This window comes from Canis lupus, chromosome 10 (genome assembly GCF_048164855.1).
Source record: "Canis lupus baileyi chromosome 10, mCanLup2.hap1, whole genome shotgun sequence".
NCBI lineage: Eukaryota > Metazoa > Chordata > Mammalia > Carnivora > Canidae > Canis > Canis lupus.
Window position 1 is genome coordinate 53,514,034 of NC_132847.1, and position 20,643 is coordinate 53,534,676.

Below are 20,643 nucleotides of genomic sequence, written 5' to 3' on the forward strand. Positions count from 1 at the left end.
GGATTTTTAGAAACCTAGTAAGATAAAACTCTAGTAAGCTAGAATATACCAATGGGATGATTTATTGAAGTTATGATAGCAGTTTATAAGCTGTTTGAGAATGTATATGAAAAATAAAGTAGACAAGGGCATGTATTAGTTGCTATATCAATAATTCTAATTTACTAATTTAAGATAAGATAAATAATAATTCTATTCTATTAATTAGATAATAATTCTAATTCTAATTTAAGAGATAACTGTAATGAAATAAACCACAACAAATCACTGAAGTGAAATAAGGTACCAATATTTGATCTTTGAGGATTATGCCAAACAAGTCTTTGATGTCTCAGAATCTGTTGCTTTGGTTGGAATGACCCAGCCCTTCCTAGCAGAACTGCAGTCTAGAGTCACTAACAACCTCTAGGTGTTCAGGGCAGTAACAGGTATTTCTTGCTATGATCTGTGAATACTATTTTATAATGTCCAGAAAACTTACTCTCTATATTTTTTGAGATCTAGGTCTATATGTGCTTTGTTGCAACTGGAGAAGGGAGGTAAGCTACTTTAAAAAAAAAAAAAAAAAATCACTCAAAAAAGAAAAGAATCCTTGTCAAGGGACACCTGGTGGGCTCAATTGGTAGAAATGCAACTCTTGATCTTGGGGTTGTGGATTTGAGCCTCATGTTCCATGTAGAGATTACTTAAAAATAAAAACTTAAAAAAATCCTTGTCAATAAAATTCTGGTTGTATTTCTATTTATATCTCAAGGACAAAGTGCCAGAGGTTGGGATTATTCTATCTCAGTGAATATTTTTTAAGGTTCTTTAGACAATGTGTCAAATTACTTTGCGGAAAGAAAAGGAGTTTGTTTTATGTACTACCTCATATCAATTTATATTTTCCTGAGTTGTGTAAGAGAGTTCGCATCTCATCAAACCCTCACTGGCATCCAGTTTTCTGTCTCTATTGTTCATGATTTATTTTTGTTTTGTAAATTTCACGAATTTTCTAAAAGTACCTTTTACGTGTATGAAGTTAAAGAAATATTTATGTTAGAGTGGAAATTCATTTATCTTCTTTGTGATTCACCTATTGATGCCTTTTGCCTAATTTTTTATATTAATTTATTAGTGATTTGTAAGAGCTCTTTATTAATTATTGATATTTTGATGATTAATCAGTATGTTAATGACATATTTATATAGTACTTGCAAATAACATTTCCATTTTGTAGTTTGCCTTTGAATTTTATTCATAATGTTTACATGGCATCAACATTTCAAGGTATTACCCTAAACTAAATATAAAAAAAACACACACACACACACAACACAGACAAGAGTTCCTTCCTGCCCCACGTGCATGCATACACACACACACACACACACACACACACGCACACACTCTGATGACTTGAGTTCTAGCTTGTAGCTAGTTTTTTTTTTTTTTTTTTTTTAAGATTTATGTATTTATTCATGAGAGACAGAGAGGCAAAGACACAGACAGAGGGAGAAGCAGGCTCCTCGAAGGGAGCCTGATGTGGGACTCGATTCTGGATCCTGGGATCATGCCCTGAGCTGAAGGCAGACGCTCAACTGCTGAGCCACCCAGGCATCCCTGACATTTTTTTTTTTTCTAAGATTTTATTTATTCATGAGAGACACAGAGTGAGAGGTAGAGGGAGAAGCGGAGAGCCTGATGTGGGGCTGTGATCCCAGGACCCTGGGATCATGACCCGAGCCAAAGGCAGACATTCAGCCACTGAGCCACCCAGGTGCCCCTAATTTGAAGTATCTTAAACAAGACCAGGAAATCTTTTACAGAATAAGTAATGTTCAATAAACATGTGATTTGATTTAATATATGTATGTATCAGCAATTATCCTGCAGACTTCTCTGTAGGGCAATTACTGGGTTTTAATAAAGATCAAGAAATAGTTACGAGTTATGAGCAAGATAAGGTATATTACTATAATGGTTTTAGCTATTGAAATTATAATGTTAAGCTGAATGAATTAAATAATGTTCGACTTTTCTTTATACTCTATTCTAGCCAGTAAGACAGTTGCCTAATGAAGGAATTAGGTGGATAAAAGGCTGGACTGACCTTGTACTTTCCGTGTATAACTAAGCTTAAATTATTTCTGATAAATAGTAACCATAGAAATCTGATTGTACATTAATGTAAACTCTATTCCATCCAAGGTTTATTTATTTAGAAAACATTTAAAAAGGTATATTTGAGCACTTGTATGTGCTCAGTTATAACCTGGACTGTGTTTACTTTAGAATTAGTCATTGGCTTTGTTAGTTGAAGTTTGACGTAAGTACTTGTTTGTCTTCTGGTTTGAGAAGACGTTTATAGGTAGTAAATTTTGTTGATTCTTGCTGAAATTTTTTTTCAAGGACCGGGTGGTGGCATATGTACCTATTCTTCATTAGTATTCTGTTGATGATAAATAGCTATGAAGTAAAGTAGAGGCTTAGCAGTGATATTTTTAAGACTTTTCCAGAAACGCCCTCCCCCCGAAAAAAAAAAGACTTTTCCAGAGACGTATATGAATGAAATCATAGGTATATTACTTGTTTGCAACTTTGATTTTTTTTTATTACTCTATACCATATTTTTACAGAATTTATTTTTCTCTGCCTTGGTTTATGTGAGCATAAGTTAAAGCTTTACCTGTTTGGTGTGGTTTTGGCATTAATACTGCAGTGAGAAAGCTGCGACTACAAGCATAGGCTTTTGAATCTGGCTTTGCATTTCAGATACCATTGTTTTAAGTCTGAGACCTTGGACAAGTTACTTAACATCTTTGTTTTAATCCGTAAAGTGGAAATTGTGTACTGTAATAGCAGTGCTTTTTCAAACTGTAGGTTTGATTTATTAGTTCTGAAATCAGTTTAGCAGGTGAAAGGAGAAAAGGATACAGAAAAAAAGGATACAGAAAAAAAGGATACAGATTTGCATTTAATATGGGGAAAATAATGTTTTGTGAGACTTTTGTTTCATAATATACATACATACACAATGCATATGTGGGTAAACGGAAATTCTGTTGCATTGTAAGGTATATTTCTTACTATAGGCAAGGTTAAAAAATTTTTAAAAAATATTTTCCTATAAGGTTAGGATTAAGTGCCTAACATAGATAGGCACTGAGAGAAAGATGGCCTTGGAGAAGTCTTATTGGATATTTTGGCCTTCTTGTATTTTGTTTTATTTATGCAGATTTGGCCTTTGTTCCAAGAGATATGAAATAAACTGATCTGTTACTTCAAATTTAGAAAATTGTTTGACACAAAGGTTTTGGGAAAGTATTGTTTGGGAAGTCATATGTAGTAAGTGGGAGGATAAGTTTATATGACCACTTGGAGTGCAATTTGGCAATGCCTAGTGAAGTTGAAAATATATGGTACACTACACCCTAGTGATTTCAATTCTTGTGGTTGTGTCAAGGGAGACATGCAGGGGATGTTCATTGCTGCATTGTTTGTAATAGAAAGAGCCTGGAAATAAGAGTCCCATGGTAGAAGTTTGGATAAATGTGGTATATTAATCAAATGAAATGCTAAACTAAACTAAGCTAAATGAATAAGCTTTATTTATAAATAATGATCAATCTCAAATCAAAATGGGTAGAAAAGCAAGTTGCAGACAGATACAATATGACACTATATATATATTTTTAAAAATTTATCTGAGAGAGCGAGAGAAAGTATGCACATGACTGTCAGGGGCAGAGGGAAAGGGAGAGAGAATCCTAAACAGACTCTGTACTGAGCATGGAACCCGACAGAGTGCTTGATACCACAATTCTGAGACCATGACCAAAGCTGAAACCAAAGAGTTGGACGCCCAACCAACTGTGCTACACAGGCACCCCAACACTAGATATTTAACATTTAAAATCATTGAAGAACAGTACCATGTATTGCTTATGGATACAAATATAAAAATAAAAATTTGGACTTGTATGATAGGGTCAGGATGATGGATACCTAAAGGGAGGGAAGGAATGGGATTAAGGAGAGATTTTAGTTGTATCTGAAATAAATCTTGGAGAGACAAAAATATTTGAATTAGATATGGCAAAATAGAGATGCCTCAGTGGCTCAGCGATTGAGCGTCTGCCTTTGGCTCAGGGTATGATCCTGGAGTCCTGGGATCAAGTCCCACATCAGGCTTCCTGCGTGGAGCCTGCTTCTCCCTCTGCCTATGTCTTTGTGCCTCTCTCTCGTGTCTCTCATGAATAAATAAATAAAATCATAAAAAAAAAGATATGGCAAAATAAAGGTCTGGCTAGTCTGGCTGTTATGTACCAGGATGGTCATAATTTTTTTTTGTTTTTCCCTCTGTATGATTGATTTGATTTATAAAGATTTTATTTATTTATATGAGACACAGAGCAGCAGAGATGTAGGCAAGAGGGAGGAGCAGACTGCCTGTGGGGAGCCTGAAGCAGGATCATGACCTGGGCCAAAGGCAGATGTTTAACCAGTTGAGCCACCCAGGTGCCCCTTCCTGTATGTTTTAAATATTGAAATAAAACATACATTTCCTTAAAAAGTTTAGTGCCCAATTCATGGCATCAATAAAACAGTATTATTTATTAAAAATAGCATGTTTTATGGTCTAGAGAATAGTGAATTTTTTTTTTAAGATTTTTATTTATTCATGAGAGACACACACACAGAGAGAGAGAGAGAGAGAGGCAGAGACAGAGGCAGAGGGAGAAGCAGGCTCCATGCAAGGAGCCCGATGTGGGACTCAATACCAGGACTGCGGGATCATGCCCTGAGCCAAAGGCAGACACTCAACCTCTGGGCCACCCAGGCTTCCCGAGAATAGTGAATTTTTTTAAGAACAAGGACTTAACCTACTTAGGTGATCTTCCAGGCTTTCCAGTAAATTTCAGTTCAGGGTAGACATAGGTAAAAATATATCTAGTAGAATTGTTGGATGTATTTCCATAATAAGGAACCAAAGCTTCAACCTAGACATTTTTCTTTGTGTGAATCTACTTTCTTCCTATGCGTATTATTTGCCCATTCCTCTTCAAGCATGAGTCACAGTATTTGTGATTATCCTTGAGAGGCCCCTGTAGTTTTTCAGATAGACTTTTGTTATAGTTCTGCTTCAGTATGTTTTAGCTTGGCTCCAGCTCTTAATATGGCACATATGTCCTTTGCTGAATTGTCATAAGCAATTTTTTGATGATCCTAGTTAACTAGTTGTAGTACTTACTCAAAGATCTGTTGAACCAAGCATTGTAAGCCTACATTCCAGATTCTTGGTGTGTTCTAGTCTAGTGCTATTGGATAGAACTTTCTGCAATGATAAAAATGTTCCACATTGGTGCTCTTTCAGTATGATGGCTACTAGTCACATGAAACCATCCAGCTTTTGCAATGTGGCTAGTATGACCTAGGGACTGAATCTTTAATTTTATTTAATTTTGCTTAGTTTAAATAGCCATTTAGGGTTGCTGGCTACCATATTGGACAGTGCAGCTCTAGTTTATTGAAAAGAATGCTAGGTTTGAGATACCTGGCTGGCTCAGTTGGTAAAGCGTGCAATTCTTGATCTCGCAGTTATAAATTTGAACCCCCTGTTGGGTGTAGAGATTACTTTAAAAATGAAATCTTAAAAAAAAAAACTAGATTACTAGCACATTAGTGAATTTCCTGAACTTGTTTTCCTGTGTGTCAAATGCAACTAATAATTCTTGCCCTAACCACCTCTGGGGATCCTAGGGAAATGTTAAAAAGAAAGCCTCTTGAGAAAAGACATCATATGGGATATTACCTATTAAGAGCCATTAAACTGTATTTCTTATTTGACTGCAATTTTGTAGATTGTTTTTCACCTTGCTTTTGATTATCAAATATTATTGTGAAAGTCCTGAAGGAACAATATAAATGCCATTTATGCAGCTGTTTTAGCTTGTACTACCATAACTAAATACATAGACTGGGTTGCATAAACAACAGATGTTTATGTATCACAGTTCTGGAGGCTGGGAAGTCCAAGATAAGTTTCTAGCATGGTTGAGTTCTTGGTGAAAACCATCTTCTCGGCTTCCATGTAGCTACTTTCATACTGTGTCCTCATACTGTAGAGAGAGAGAGAGAGCTAGCTAGCGAGCTTTTTGGTCTCTTATAAGGATACTAATCCCATTATGAGGACCCTGCCCTCATGACCTTATTTAAACTAATTACCCTAAAAGGTCCCCCTGCAAATATCACATTGAGGCCTAGCCTTCTAACATAGGAATTTTGAGGGGACATATTCAGTCTGTAATAGCTAATAAAAATCATGTTATGAATGAATGCCTAGTAACACAGAAAAATGTTTCATAAAACATTTTTAATGGGGAAAAATGGATTGTAAAACCAGCCAGATATAGTAAGTTCCAAACTAGCTGGGTAAAACAAAAATAATGCATATTGATAAAAGGGTAAAAATATATACATGATACTGTTAAGATCAGCATTTTCTACAGTTCTACCATATTAATCTTTTTTTATGTTTTTAGTGAATATAAACCAGTTTCGCAATAGAAAAAACCATAATACATTTCTAGGAGTGGAATTGCTAGGTTAAAAGCAAAAAAATTTGAACTTTTTTTTTACAGTTTATTTTTTAAGTAATCTCTTCACCTAAGTAGGGCTCAAAGTCATGACCCCAAGATCAAGAGTCACATGGTCTTTGGACTGAGCCAGCCAAGCACCCCAGAATTTGAACTTTTTAAAAATTTTATTTTTATTTATTTATTTGAGAGAGAGAGAGAGAGAGAGGGAGGGAGCGAGGGAGGGCGGATGTGCGAGCAGGGGGAGGGGTAGAGGATGAAGGAGAGAGAGCATCTCAAGCTGACTCTGATCTGAGGGCGTGGAGCCCAGTGTGGGGCTGGATCCCATAAGATCATGACCTGAACTGAAATCACAGGTCAGATGCTTAACTGACTGAGCCACCCAGACACCCCTCCAAGCTGGTTTTTAGGTGTTGAGTTTATGCTAGTTATTCCTCCTTTCCAGTGTATTCTAAGTTCTTAGCATTTTACTCTTCTCCTTTTAGTGTTCCTTTTTCTTGAACATTTCTGTGCTCTCCATCTAGATGCTTTTTACTGTGTTTGGGGAGACACATCCAGCAGGTTATTCAGATTAATGAACACTCTTCATTCTAAACCAGGGCATCTGCTTTGATCCTTTATCTGCTTTCCTTCTCCAGTGAGCCAAGTAGGAAATTATATTCATCATCACTTATTAGGGAAATGCAAACCAAAACCATGATGAGATATCACTTCAACATACTTGTCAGAATGGCTAAACTAAAAAACACAAACAGGTTTTGGTGAGGATGTGGAGAAAAAAGGAGCCTTCTTGTATTGTTAGTGGGAATGCAAACTGGTGCAGCCACTCTGGAATAGAACTACCCTATAATCCAGCGATTGCACTACTGGGTATTTACCCAAAGAATACAAAAACATTAATTCAAAGGGATACATGCACCCCATATTTATAGCAGAATTATTTTATTTTATTTTTATTTTTATTTTATTTTTTTCAGAATTATTTTCAATATCTAAGATATGGAAATAATCCAATGTCTATGGATAAGGAAGATGCAGTATGTGTGTGTGTGTGTGTGTGGTGTGTGTACACACACATTGGAATATTATTCAGCCATAAAAAATGAAATCTTGGGCAGCCCAGGTGGCTCAGTGGTTTAGCACAGCCTTCAGCTTAGGGCGTGGTCCTGGAGACTGGGGATCAAGTTCCATACCAGGCTCCCTGCATGGAGCCCGCTTCTCCTTCTGCCTGTGTCTCTGCCTCTCTCTCTGTCTCTGTGTCTCTCATGAATAAATAAATAAAATATTAAAAAAATGAAATCTTGCTGTTTGCAATAGCATGGATGGAACTACAGAGTATAATGTGAAATGAAAGGAGTCAATCAGAGAAAGACAAATACCATGTGGTTCCACTTATATGTGTCATTTTAGAAGCAAAGAAAAGGAGCAAAGGGAAACAGATATAACCCAAGCAACAGAATCTTAACTATAGAGAACCAACTAATGGTTAGCAGAGGGAGGTGGGTGGGGGGATGGGTGAAACCCAATAGGGATGGGTGAAATCCTTAATGGTGGTTAAGGAGTGCATTTGTTGTGATGAACACTGGGTGATGTAGGGAAGTGTTGAATCACTATTTTGTATACCTGAAACTAATATAACAGTGTATGTCAACCAACTGGAATTATTACTAGTTTTTAAGACTTATTTATTCATGAGAGAGACACAGAGAGAAGCAAAGACATGGGCAGTGGGAGAAGCAGGCTCCCTGTGGGGAGCCTGATGTGGGATCATGACCTGAGCCAAAGGCAGATGTCAACCACTGAGCTGCCTAGGCACCCCAACCAAATAGAATTAAAATAAAAACTAAAAAAAAATAAATAAATAAATAAAGGAAAAAGACAAAAAATTGTAGGAATGAGTTGAATATCTGAAAATATGAAAGGAGCCAAGGAACTGTTACAGGTTGGGAAGTTAAATTTAAGATGAAGCTAGCAAACGATTCAGGCCTGAGTTGAGATATCAGGTCCTTTGCTATTTTTTTTTGAAGATTTGTCTGTTTTAGAAAGAGCATGCGATTTGAAGGGTAAGAGGGCGGAGGGAGAGAGAAAATCTCAAGCCGAATCACTGCTGGGTGTGGAGCCTGAGGTGGGGCTTGATCTCATGACCCTGAGATAATGACCGGAGCCAAAATCAAGAGTCAGGTGCTTAACCAATTGAGTCACTCAGCCCCCCTGCCACTCTGCTGGTTTTTTGGTTTTTTTTTGTTGTTGTTGTTTGTTTTTTTTTTTTTGAGTTTCAAAGTAGGCTTGGCTACTTGAGCCCTTTGTGGTCCTGAATGCCAATTTAATTATTGATTTGATATTGAAACTGGAAAAAGAATGTCCTTCAGCTCTTGTGGTTAGAGTCAGACAATTTGGGCATGAAACAGTACAGTGTCTGGTGCAGTCATTGCTTTACTAGATTCTGAGACCCTTGAGGGCAGAGACAATATCCTTATCTCCCTTATTCTGTTACGTGGCACATTGCCTGACAGTAGGCACTCAATATTGAAAGAATGAAAAATGAAGAACGAAAATGGAAAATCCTCTGTGTATCAGAGACTGTTAATGCTCATCTGCTCTGCCTTGGCTCCAGGAACAAATTCTATTATTATTATTATTATTATTATTATTTTATTTTGCCATCTCTACCTCTACTACATTAATGTGTAAATAAAATCTTTTAAAAAGGTTAAGTGTAGTTAGTGTATTTTCAAAAATGTTAGTTGTAGTTATTGTTTTCACAGTTCTCACTATTACCACTATAATCCTATCCCCTTCCAAGGAATGTGTTGTGTTTATTTCCATTACAGCATTTGTGTTGTAAGTTTGTATTTCTACATTTAGTTTCCAATTGACTTCAAGGGACTCATTTTAAAACTTGTATTACACAGTGCCTAGTAAACTTGACTCACCATCTTTTTTTGGGTTAATCTAAATAAAGACTAATGTTTGAGGGATGCCTGGGTGGCTCTGCGGTTGAGTGTCTGCCTTTGGCTCAGGGCATGATCCCAGACTCCCGGGATTGAGTTCCACTTCGATCTTCCTGCGTGGAGCCTGTTTCTCCCTCTGCCTGTGTCTCTGTGTCTCTCATGAGTGAATGAGTGGAATCTTTTTTTTTTTAAAGACTAATGTTGTTTTTTGTTTATTTTTTTAAAGACTTAACCTTTGAGTTCCTCTAAACTAGCGTTTTTTTTTTTTGTTTGTTTGTTTTTAAGATTCCATGTATCTATTCATGAGAGACAGAGACAGGCAGAGGGAGAAGCAGGCTCCACACAGGGAGCCTGTCGCAGGACTCGATCCCGGGTCTCTAGGATCACGCCGAGGGCTGAAGGCCGCGCTAAACCGCTGAGCCACCAGGGCTGCCCTAAATTAGCGGACTTTTATACAGAGTACACAGACTTGCACAGTATGGATAAAACAAGCTTTAATGCTGCCTCCTAAGATCTAGTAGGGAAGAAAGGGATAGTTCCCTTGCTAAATACGGAAATTGAGGGTTATTATTTTTTTGTTGTATAATGGCATCAAAGAAGGATAGGTAGAATTCTTTTGACAGCCTTTGGACCTCCAGAGGACCTGAGCCCTTCAACTACCAGCTCCATGGTCTCTGGCTGTTCCAATTAAATGGCCATGGGTCCTTTTGTTTTATAGGGCTGACTAAATGTGGTCTTGACTCTTTAATAGATCCAGGCATGCAGATGCTGGGCACAGATAATCCCTTTTTTCTTGAAAAATATGGAAGTAAAAAACCAATTGTATGTTTATATTTTATATGTAGCATTGACACCTAAACTCAAAACTGATTTATTATTATTATTATTATTATTAAAAGATTTTATTTATTCATGAGAGACACACAGAGAGAGACAGAGACACAGGCAGAGGGAGAAGCAGGCTCCATGCAGGGAGCCCGATGTGGGACTTGATCCGGGGTCTCCAGGACCATGCCCTGGGCTGAAGATGGCTCTAAACCACTGTGCGCCCCGGGCTGCCCAAAACTGCTTTCTTATAACGAGGTTGCATCAATCAACTTTATATGTAAGGCCCATAGATTTCTAATTATGTTAGGGAATTATTTAGTTGGGTTACTAAAGAAAGTTTTGTGGCAAAAAGGTATTTATGTTATTTGGAAGTGTTACAGTTTCCAAAAAAGGAAATCTCTGAGGGACTTCTTACCAAGATTATACTCAAGGAATTTTAGAGAAATAGTATGATGAATAAAAAAAGAATCTTGACCTTGAAGAGCTTTTGCTCATTATTGGAATTAAGATTTTGATATAAATAACAGCTGGGCAGGGGGCGAGATAGAAAGCAAGAGGTACGTAAAAACTGCTGTGGGAATTTGGAACAGTTTTTTTTTTTTTTTTTCTTTTTTAAAGCTAGAAGGGCCAAGTAGGTTTTTTTATTTTATTTTTTTTATTTAAGATTTTATTTATTTATTCATGAGAGACACAGAGAGAGGCAGAGACACAGGCAGAGAGAAGCAGGCTCCATGCAGGAAGCCTGACGTGGGACCCAATCCCAGATCCTGAGATCACATCCTGAGCCAAAGGCAGATGCTCAACCGCTGAGCCACCCAGGCGTCCAAACAGACAGTATTTTTGACTGATGATAGTATTTGGGGAAAAATTGGGAAGTTTAGTAGAGATAATATTCATGTTTGGTGTTGAAAAATGAGGAATATTTTGAACATGTGGAAATAAAGTGTATTGTGAATGCTCTTTTTTTTTTTTTTTAAAGATTTTATTTATTTATTTGTGAGACACAGAGAGAGGCAGAGACATAGCCAGAGGGAGAAGCAGCCTCTCTGTGGGGAACCCAATGTGGGACTTGATTGTGGAACCCCGGGATCATGCTCTGAGCCAAAGGCAAACACTCAACCACTGAGCCATCCAGGTGTTCCTGTGAATGTCCTCAAGGACAGGAGTCCTATTAATAATATGTAATCTACTTCTTGGCTGTTTTTAAAAAAACATTTTTTTCTTTCATTTTAGGGAACACATGTGTGGGGGTTAGGGACGGAAGAAGAGGGAGAGAATCCCAAGCAGACACTCTGCTGAGCACAGAGCCCTACATGGAGGCTCACTCTCACAACCTTGAGATCTCCACCTGGGCCACAATCAAGAGTTGGATGCTCAACTGATTCAATCATGGAGGCACCCCTTTTTGGCCTGTTTGATAACAGCATTAGTAGTCATCATAATAGCTGACATTTATTGACTGCCTATTTTATGCCAGAATGTGTTCTAAGTGCTTGCCATTTATTAACTCAATTTTCACATATCTGTTATCTTCATTTTAAAGGAAATGAGACATGAGACCCAGACAGATTAAGTAATTGCCAAAGATCACACAGTAATAAATGGAAGTAGCTTGGGTTCCAACCTCTGTAGTAAGATTCTAGGGCAAACTACAACTGACTACTAAGCTAGATGTTCTCTCTCTCTAGTTCTATTTCTTTTCTTTTTTTTTAAAGGTTTTTTTTTTTTTTTTTTTTAAATAAGAGAGAGAGAGAGAGAAGGAGAGGGACAGCGGACAGCAGACTCTGCACTGAGTGCATAGCCTGATTTAGGGTTTGATCTCAGCATCCTGAGATCATGACCTGAGTTGAAACCAAGAGTCGGACGCTCAACTTGACTGAGCTATCTAGGCGCCCTTAAATTTTTTCTCTTTATAATCTTTTTTTTCTGCCTTTTTCTTTCCTGCTAGATGTTGCTTTTTTTTCTTTTACAATTTTATCAAGGTTATATGTTCATATAATTTGAACAGTCAATTAGTAAATGTTATAAATGTTGTTAGGACAAACATCAGTCCCTCCCTACTCCTCTACCCCCTGTCCCTTCCCATTAGAAGTTTCTTTAAGTTTAGTGCTTGCTACTGCAAGCAAAGTATTGGAAGGAAAGTGGTATATTTGCTGTGCTTTCCCCATCAGATCATCACTGCTTATTTTCCTTATGCTGTACTTTACCTTGGGGTATAGGGTGGCTGACATCAGTGCATCTCCAGTTCTATAAGGAGATGCCAGCCATGGGTTGCAGCAGTTGCTCAGCTTTCCTGTCAAGAACTTCACCTTTTCCTCCTTAGCTTCACCTCTCTTCTAGTTCTCATTGCCTAGGTACATGTTGTCATCCTCTCTAACTTGGGATTCTGCAATAGCCTTCTTATTGGTCAGCTTGCCTTCCTCCAGTTTATTCTCTAAACTGAAGCCAGATAAAGTTTTTCAAAAGGTAAATCTGATCAGGGTATTACCTTGCAAAAAATCCTTTAGATTCCTAGTCTGGTTTACAAGGCCCTTCATGATTGTCTCTGGTTTTCTCCTTAACTTTGAACATTTTCTACCACCACTCTTTAGGTTCTGATTAAAATCAAATTACCACTGATTCCTCAAAGGTACGGTTTTTCCCCCACACCTTTGATGATGCATGCAGGAGTAAAAGTATGAAGGTAACTGTCAAATATGCAGTCTAGCTTCATGAAGACCAACAAAGCCACAAAACTAGGTTTCCTAGGAAGAACAAGAATCAGGCCATCAGAGTATAGAGAACTTTGAGAACTGAAAGGTTGTTCAGGAATGAATGCAATTCTAATAAACAGGATATCTAGTTACCCCTTTCGCCTCAGGAATTTGTCAATATGGAGCAGAGACATAGTGTTTTGTTCTTCTCCTTTATTTTTTTTTCTGTCCTAATTTGACTTTACTCTCAACTCTCAGACTTGTCTCTGTGAGTTACATTTCTTTCCCCCAAGTAAGTTGCTGAATATTTGGTCAGTCACTGCCCCTTTTAATGTTTACTTTTGGCACAGTGTTTTCTTTAGGACATTTGTTGAACTGCTTTGTAGCCTGCTGATTGGTTGCTTTGGACCTGAGAATCATCCTTGATATGATCAAAAGGTGACAGAATGATGGGGTTAGGTTGTGGGCACAAGTACTTAAAAATGTGAAGAATTACACTGGGCTGCTTTGCTTTAGCTCAGGGCCAATAATAAGGTATTTATTTTAGTGAAGCACTGGAAGCATAATGGACTCCTTTTTCATGTGAGAAATGGTAACTGGCTGGGCGTAGAGTTCCTGGCTTGTAATATTTTGTCAAGAGAAGAATGTAGATAGATGGTGCTTTTTTTTCTTTTTTAAGATTTTATTTTTAAGATTGGTCAGTGGAGCATGTGACTCTTGATTTCAGGGTTGTAGTTTCAAGCCCTGTATTGGGTGTAGAGATTACTTAAAAAAAAAGTCTTAAATTTTTTCTCGTGTTTACCTCAATATGCTTATCTCACTGAGTTTTTTTTCTTTTTATCTCTCAGCAAGCTTCGTTAGTATCTTAGTCTTTTGTTTGACCTTTTCTCTCTTGCTTCTCTGACTCCATTTTAAAAAAAATTGAGAAGGTATGAAATACTACCTAAAATCTTTTTTTTTTTTTTCCAATCCATAATTTCAAAGTGTTCCTTTATCTTTGAATGCTATGTTCTTACATTGTTTTGGAATCATTTCATGGTTTATTTATTTATTTATTTGTCTTAAAATTTTAAATGGGGGCATCTGGGTGGCTCAGTCGTTTGTGTTCTACTCTTGATTTCAGCTCAGGTCTTGATCCCAGAGTTCTTAGATTAAGCTATGTGTTGGGCTCCATGCTGGGCTTGGAGCCTGCTTAAAATTCTGTCTCCCCCTTTATTTCTTCCTCTCCTTCTTTAAAAACAAACAGAAACAATATAAATGGTGTTTTATTTTCCTCCCACGAATACTGAGATTTTCATTCATATGTGGCTTTTGACCTCCCTCTTCCTCCCTAAAAAACAGGGTGAATGACCATTTCTTAGATGACTTTACTTCCATTTCCTCTTAGATTTTAACATAGTGTCCTTATTGCCTTAAGTTAGGTGATCCAGCAAACTCAAGGGAGCGAGGAGGGAGCCCTGGCTGCAAGGTACTCTTTTAGGGGAAATTTATCTTTGTATAGGATTTTGTTTTGTGGCAAAGTTGCTATGTCAGGTTCAGCTCTACTGTGGCCACCCTGCTGCTTGTACTACACTAGGGCTGCTTTCTCCTGGAGAATTGATCTGCTTTATGTAGCTACCTTTGCTACATTGGAAAATGGCTTGCCACCTGTGCAACTAACTCTCACGTCCCAGGCTTTCCAGTACAGTTACTCTTAAGATTCTGCCAAATTAATCTCCAGGTGCTGTACCTTACCTTATGAGAGGAGGGTCCCTCCCATCTCTTGAGTAAGAATGTTCCTCCAACTCTAAGCTCCTCTTTGGGCTTCTGTCTACAATTCTATTCAAATCCTGCTAACTTGTTAGTTCTATGTGTGTGGTATCTGTCAGGAATTCGAAAAAGCCTTAGACATATTGTACCTTTCCCTTATTTCGATTGCCAGTGCAAGCTTTCCCCCGTTTTTGTATGTCTTTGCTTATTTCATTAAGAATTTATCAGGGCCAGCGAGGAGTCAGACTTGCATTTTCAGTCTGTGATCCCAAGAAGTCTTGAGTATCTTCTACAGAGAAATGTTTTTTTTTTTTTTTTTTTTTTTTTAACAAAGAGGGAAATCATCTTTTACTTCAGGACCAAATTTTATTTTCTCTCATAAAAATGAATAGCTTAAGACATATGTGTAAAAAAATTAATGTGTGATATATGGGAGAATGACAATATATAATATAGTACCTAAAACATGATTATTTTAGGGAACCATTAGTAAAGACTGAATAAACATGAAAAAATAGGGATCCCTGGGTGGCGCAGCGGTTTGGCACCTGCCTTTGGCCCAGGGCACGATCCTGGAGACCCGGGATCGAATCCCACATTGGGCTCCCGGTGCATGGAGCCTGCTTCTCCCTCTGCCTATGTCTCTGCCTCTCTCTTTGTGTGTGACTATCATAAATAATTAAAAAAAAAAAAAAACATGAAAAAATATTTGCTGTCATTTTGAGAGGAAAATGATTTTTCACTGTATAGTTTTCTTAGAGTGTTCAACTTTGATAGTTACTCATAAAGGAGAGGAAAAGGAAAAGACATGTTAGCTGGTCATAACAGCTGATTCAACTTTTATGGTCATTTGGCTGACAGGGAGGTCACAGTAGTGCAATGTTATGTCCAAGTATTTGACAAATGTAAAAGTATAATACAACAAAATATGCAAATTAATAATTGCAGGTGCATGAAATATGTACTGTGCCAGATTGAAAGCAACAGTGGGATTATATGATTCCTATCTTTTAAAATGTTAACTTTTAAGTAAAAAGGAAATTGTGGTTACTATATTTGAGAGTTGACACACTTTAATGCTAGATTCTGAGGTAGGAGGGTTGCAAATAGGGAACTCTAGTGCTGCAAGGCTTTAGAAATTGTTTCTTGAGTAGGACAGGCTTCAACAAGGCAGGTTAGCTATTCCCTATGTCTGAGGAACCAGGTCACTGGATGCAGAGTCAGTTTGAATAGGATTATTTCCTGTAATCTCAAGGGTGCCAGTTGTAGATTTGATTCTTCAGCAAGGTCAGAGAAACTGATGAGCTGAAGTTAACAGTTTGAGGGTTAGGTGCAGTGATCTTCTCTTATGTCTCCTTTTTTTTTCTTTTTTTTTTTTTTATAAGGAGCCTGGGACCAAATGCTCTTCCTGTGCATTCTCTCTTTAGCCTTGGCTTCCAGGGTTTCCATGTTTGCTGGAGTATTAAAGAGACTAAGTGTTCAGTCATGACTATTTCTTCACATCTTGCTTTTCTCCTTTTTAAAAATATATAATAGTGTGGAATTAGATGATAAAAGGAATAGGAGTGTTCCTAGTTTTGTCTGTGAGAATACTACTTTTAAATTTCATAATTAGATATCAGGTTTATCAATTTTTTTTTAACAATTTGAGGAAATAGTTGATAGTGTAGAGCTGTACGTTTTATTTTAAATGCATACCTAATGTTTTTCAAACTTTAAACCTTGCAGATTTCCAAATTAATACCTGTTTTAATAAGTGAACATATGAAGATATATAAAGATTTAAAAACTTTTAAAAATTCAGTAACCTCACAATTTTCCCTATCTCCTTTCCTAAGGTAACTAACAGCTCACTTGATATGTATCTTTTCATGCTTTTCTTCCTATTTATAATATACAAGCATATATACACATATATTAGATTTTTTGTTTCCTTTTAAAAATAACAGCTTTTTAAAAAAAGATTTTATTTATTTATTCATGATAGACACAGAGAGAGACAGTTTTTTTTTGAGATAAGTCACACACCATACAATTCATCCACTTAAAGTGTACCATGCATTGGTTTTAAGTATATTCAGAGTTGTGCAACCATCAGTGCAATCTGTTCTAAAATATTATCACCCCAAAAGAAATGCCTTACCCATTAGCAGTTACTCTGCTTTTTTTCCCCAACCTCCCTAGCCTTAGGCAACTGCTAATCCACTTTTTCTCTTCATAGAATTACTTTTTTGGACATTTTATATAAATGGAATTATATAATTGTTTTTTTTTTTTTTTTTTGTGGCTGGTTTCTTTCACTTAGCATAATGGTTTTGAAGTTTATTCAAGTTTTGGCTTTCTTTTCTTTCTTTCTTTCTTTCTTTCTTTCTTTCTTTCTTTCTTTCTTTCTTTCTTTCTTTCTTTCTTTCTTTCTTTCTTTCTTTCTTTTTATGTTTAAAGATTTTATTTATTTATTCATGAGAGACCGAGAGAGAGAGAGAGAGAGAGAGAGAGAGAGAGGCAGAGACACAGACATAGGGAGAAGCAGGCTCTATGCAGGGAGCCCGACATGGGACTCGATCCTGGGTCTCCAGGATCATGCCCTGGGCTGAAGGTGGCACTAAACCGCAGAGCCACCAGGCTGCCCAAGTTTTAGCTTTCATCATTCTTTTTATGACTGAATAAGATTCCATTGTTTGGATATACCACATTTTGTTACCTATTCATCTGTTAATAGATGTTTGGATTGTTTCTACTTTTGAGTTATTATGAATAATACTGCTAAGAACATTCATACAATTTTTGTGTAGGTGTATTTTTTTGGCATTTTTATTTTATTTTATTTATTTATGATAGGCACACAGTGAGAGAGAGAGAGAGGCAGAGACATAGGCAGAGGGAGAAGCAGGCTCCATGCACTGGGAGCCCGAAGTGGGATTCGATCCCGAGTCTTCCAGGATCACGCCCTGGGCCAAAGGCAGGCGCTAGACCGCTGCGCCACCCAGAGATCCCGGCATATTTTTTTTAATTGAAGTAATACCCTTATACCATTAACTATTTTAAATTATAGTTCAGTGGCATTTAGTATATATAAAATGTTGTACAATCACCACCTTTCTTGAGTTTTCAAACTTTTTCATCATCCTAGAAAAACACTCCATAATCATTAAGTAATCAGTCCCTCTTCCTCCATCTTCTGGTAACCACTAATCTGCTTTCTGTCTCTCTGTATTTTCTAATTTTGGATATATTGTATCATGTAAAAGGGATTATACAGTATGTAGTCCTTTGTGACTGGCTTTTTTCACTTAACATATTTTCAAAATATTTTCATATTTTATCCATTTTGTACCATTTATCAGTATTTTATTCTTTTTAAAATTTTTTTAGATTTTATTTATTTATTTGAGTTAGAGAAACCACAAGTGAGAAAAGGGGCAGAGGCAGAGGGAGAGGGAGAAGCAGACTCCCTGCTGAGCAGGGAGCCCAGTGTAGGGCTGTTTGGATCCCAGGACTCTGAGATCATGACCTGAGCCGAAGGCAGATGCCCAGCTGGCTGAGCTACACAGGCACCCCTCCGTGGTTTAATAATATTCTGTATGGATATATCACCTTTTATTTATCCATTTATTAGTTCATGGACATTTGGGTTGGTACTATGAATATTGCTTGACATTATGAATAATACTACTATAAACATTTGTATACATGTTCTGGTATGGGCATATGTTTTCATTTTTCTTAGATGTATCCCTGAGAGTGGAATTGTTCCTAGGAGCCAAGTGGTAGCTCTGTCACATTTTGAGGAACTGTGAATTGATTTAGTTAAAAATTTTTTTTTTTCTGTGAACTGTTTTTTTTTTTTTTTAAAGATTTATTTATTTATTCATGAGAGACAGAGAGAGGCAGAGACATAGGCAGAGGGAGAAATGTGGGACTTGATCCCAGGACCCTGGGACCACGACGTGCGCCAAAGGCAGACGTTCAACCAATAGGCCACCCAGGTGCCACTCTGTGAACTGTTTTTTTTTTTTTTTTTTTTGTGAACTGTTTTTTTATAGTGCCTGTACTATTGTACATTTTCAACCAGCAGTGAATGTGGATTCCAATTTCTCCACATCCAAGCCAACAGTTATCAGGGTATTTTTTTATTTTACCCATCCCAGTGGGTGTGAAATGGTATCTCATTTGTGAATACTAATTTTGATTTATATTTTTCTTTTGTTTTTATAAACATTTCTCTAATGACTAATGATGGTATGCATCTTTCCATGTGTTTATTGGTTACTTGTATATCTTCTTTGGAGAAGTATCTTCAAATCCTTTGCACATTTTTTAATATTTTGTTTAAACAATTTTTTATTATTATTTTTTAAAGATTTTATCCATTTATTCATGAGAGACACAGAGAGAGAGAGGCAGAGACATAGGCAGAAAGAAGCAGGCTCCATGCAGGGAGCCCGGTGTGGGGCTTGATCTCTGGGACTCCGGGATCACGCCCTGGGTGGAAGGCAGGTGTCAAATTGCTGAGCCACCCAGGCATTCCTTTAAAAAAAAAAAAAAAAAGATTTTATCCATTTATTCATGAGAGACACACACACAGAGAGGCAGAGACATAGGGGAGAAGCAGGCTCCATGTAGGGAGCCCATATATATTTTATTTATTTATTCATGAGAGACAGAGAGAGAGGCAGAGACATAGGCAGAGGGAGAAGCAGGCTCCCGGTAAGGATCCCAATGCAGAACTTGATGCTGAATGCTGGGATCATGCCCTGAGCCAAAGGAGGATGCTCAACTGCTGAGCCACTCAGGTGTCCCCCTTTGTACATTTTTAAATCAGGTTATTTCTTTTTATTAAGTTGTAGGTGTTCTTTATATATTCTAGATACAAAACCCTTATATATGCTGTACAAATATTTTCTCCTATTCTCTGGTTATATTTTCACTTTCTTAATTGTGTCCTTTGGCATGAAAAAGTAAAGTGTGAAGTTAAATTTATTTTTCTTTTGTTGCATGTGTTTTAGGTCTTTTATATAGGAAACTATTGTCTAACTTAAGGTCACAAATATTTATGTCTGTGTTTTCTAAGAGTTTTCATAATTTGAGCTTTTACAATTAGGCCTTTGATCTATTTTGAGTTATTTTTATATATGATATGAGGTTTTGGTTTGCTTTTACAAAGCAGAATCACATGAAATGTATTAATATTTTTACTTGATAATACATCCTGGCTATCTCTTCTGGTCAAGTATATCTTTTTTTTTTTTTTAAAGATTTATTTATTTATTCATGATAGACACAGAGAGAGGCAGAGACACAGGCAGAGGGAGAAGCAGGCTCCATGCAGGGAGCCTGATGTGGGACTCGATCCCGGGACTCCAGGATCACACCCTGGGCCAAAGGCAGGCGCCAAACCGCTGAGCCACCCAGGGATCCCCCTGGTCAAGTATATCTTTATGTATTTTTAAACATCTGAATAATTTCTTAATTTATAAGCTTCCCTTTCTAGAGTAATGAATGATACCTGTGAGTTTACCTGTAGTCACCCTTGCCTGCTGAGTATTGATCCAAACTCTGTTCAAAGCCAAACTTTAGACCAGTTGCTTTCAGGCTTTTAATGTGTCTATTTTGGGATCAACTAAAACATCGTTATTTGTAGAGTTAAATACTACTGGGGAGGCACAATCTAAGACATAATTGCCCTTTTATAGAAACCATTCATACTAGTTAGACTATCCCTCTGTTTCAAGGGAATATTTTTGTTGCTTTGTTTTACATAATTAACAAGTGCAAACTTTACTGAGATGATACGGGGATTAGAGTCATCTGACAAGGATTTTAAAACTGCCGTCATAACACTG

The 20,643-nt window shown here is 37.1% G+C and overlaps 1 protein-coding gene across 7 annotated transcripts in view; it reads left to right on the forward strand.

Annotated features, from left to right (window-relative positions):
* Positions 1-20,643, forward strand: part of UNC13B (unc-13 homolog B) — a 231,502-nt gene that overhangs the window by 26,579 nt on the left and 184,280 nt on the right. The window lies entirely within an intron of this gene.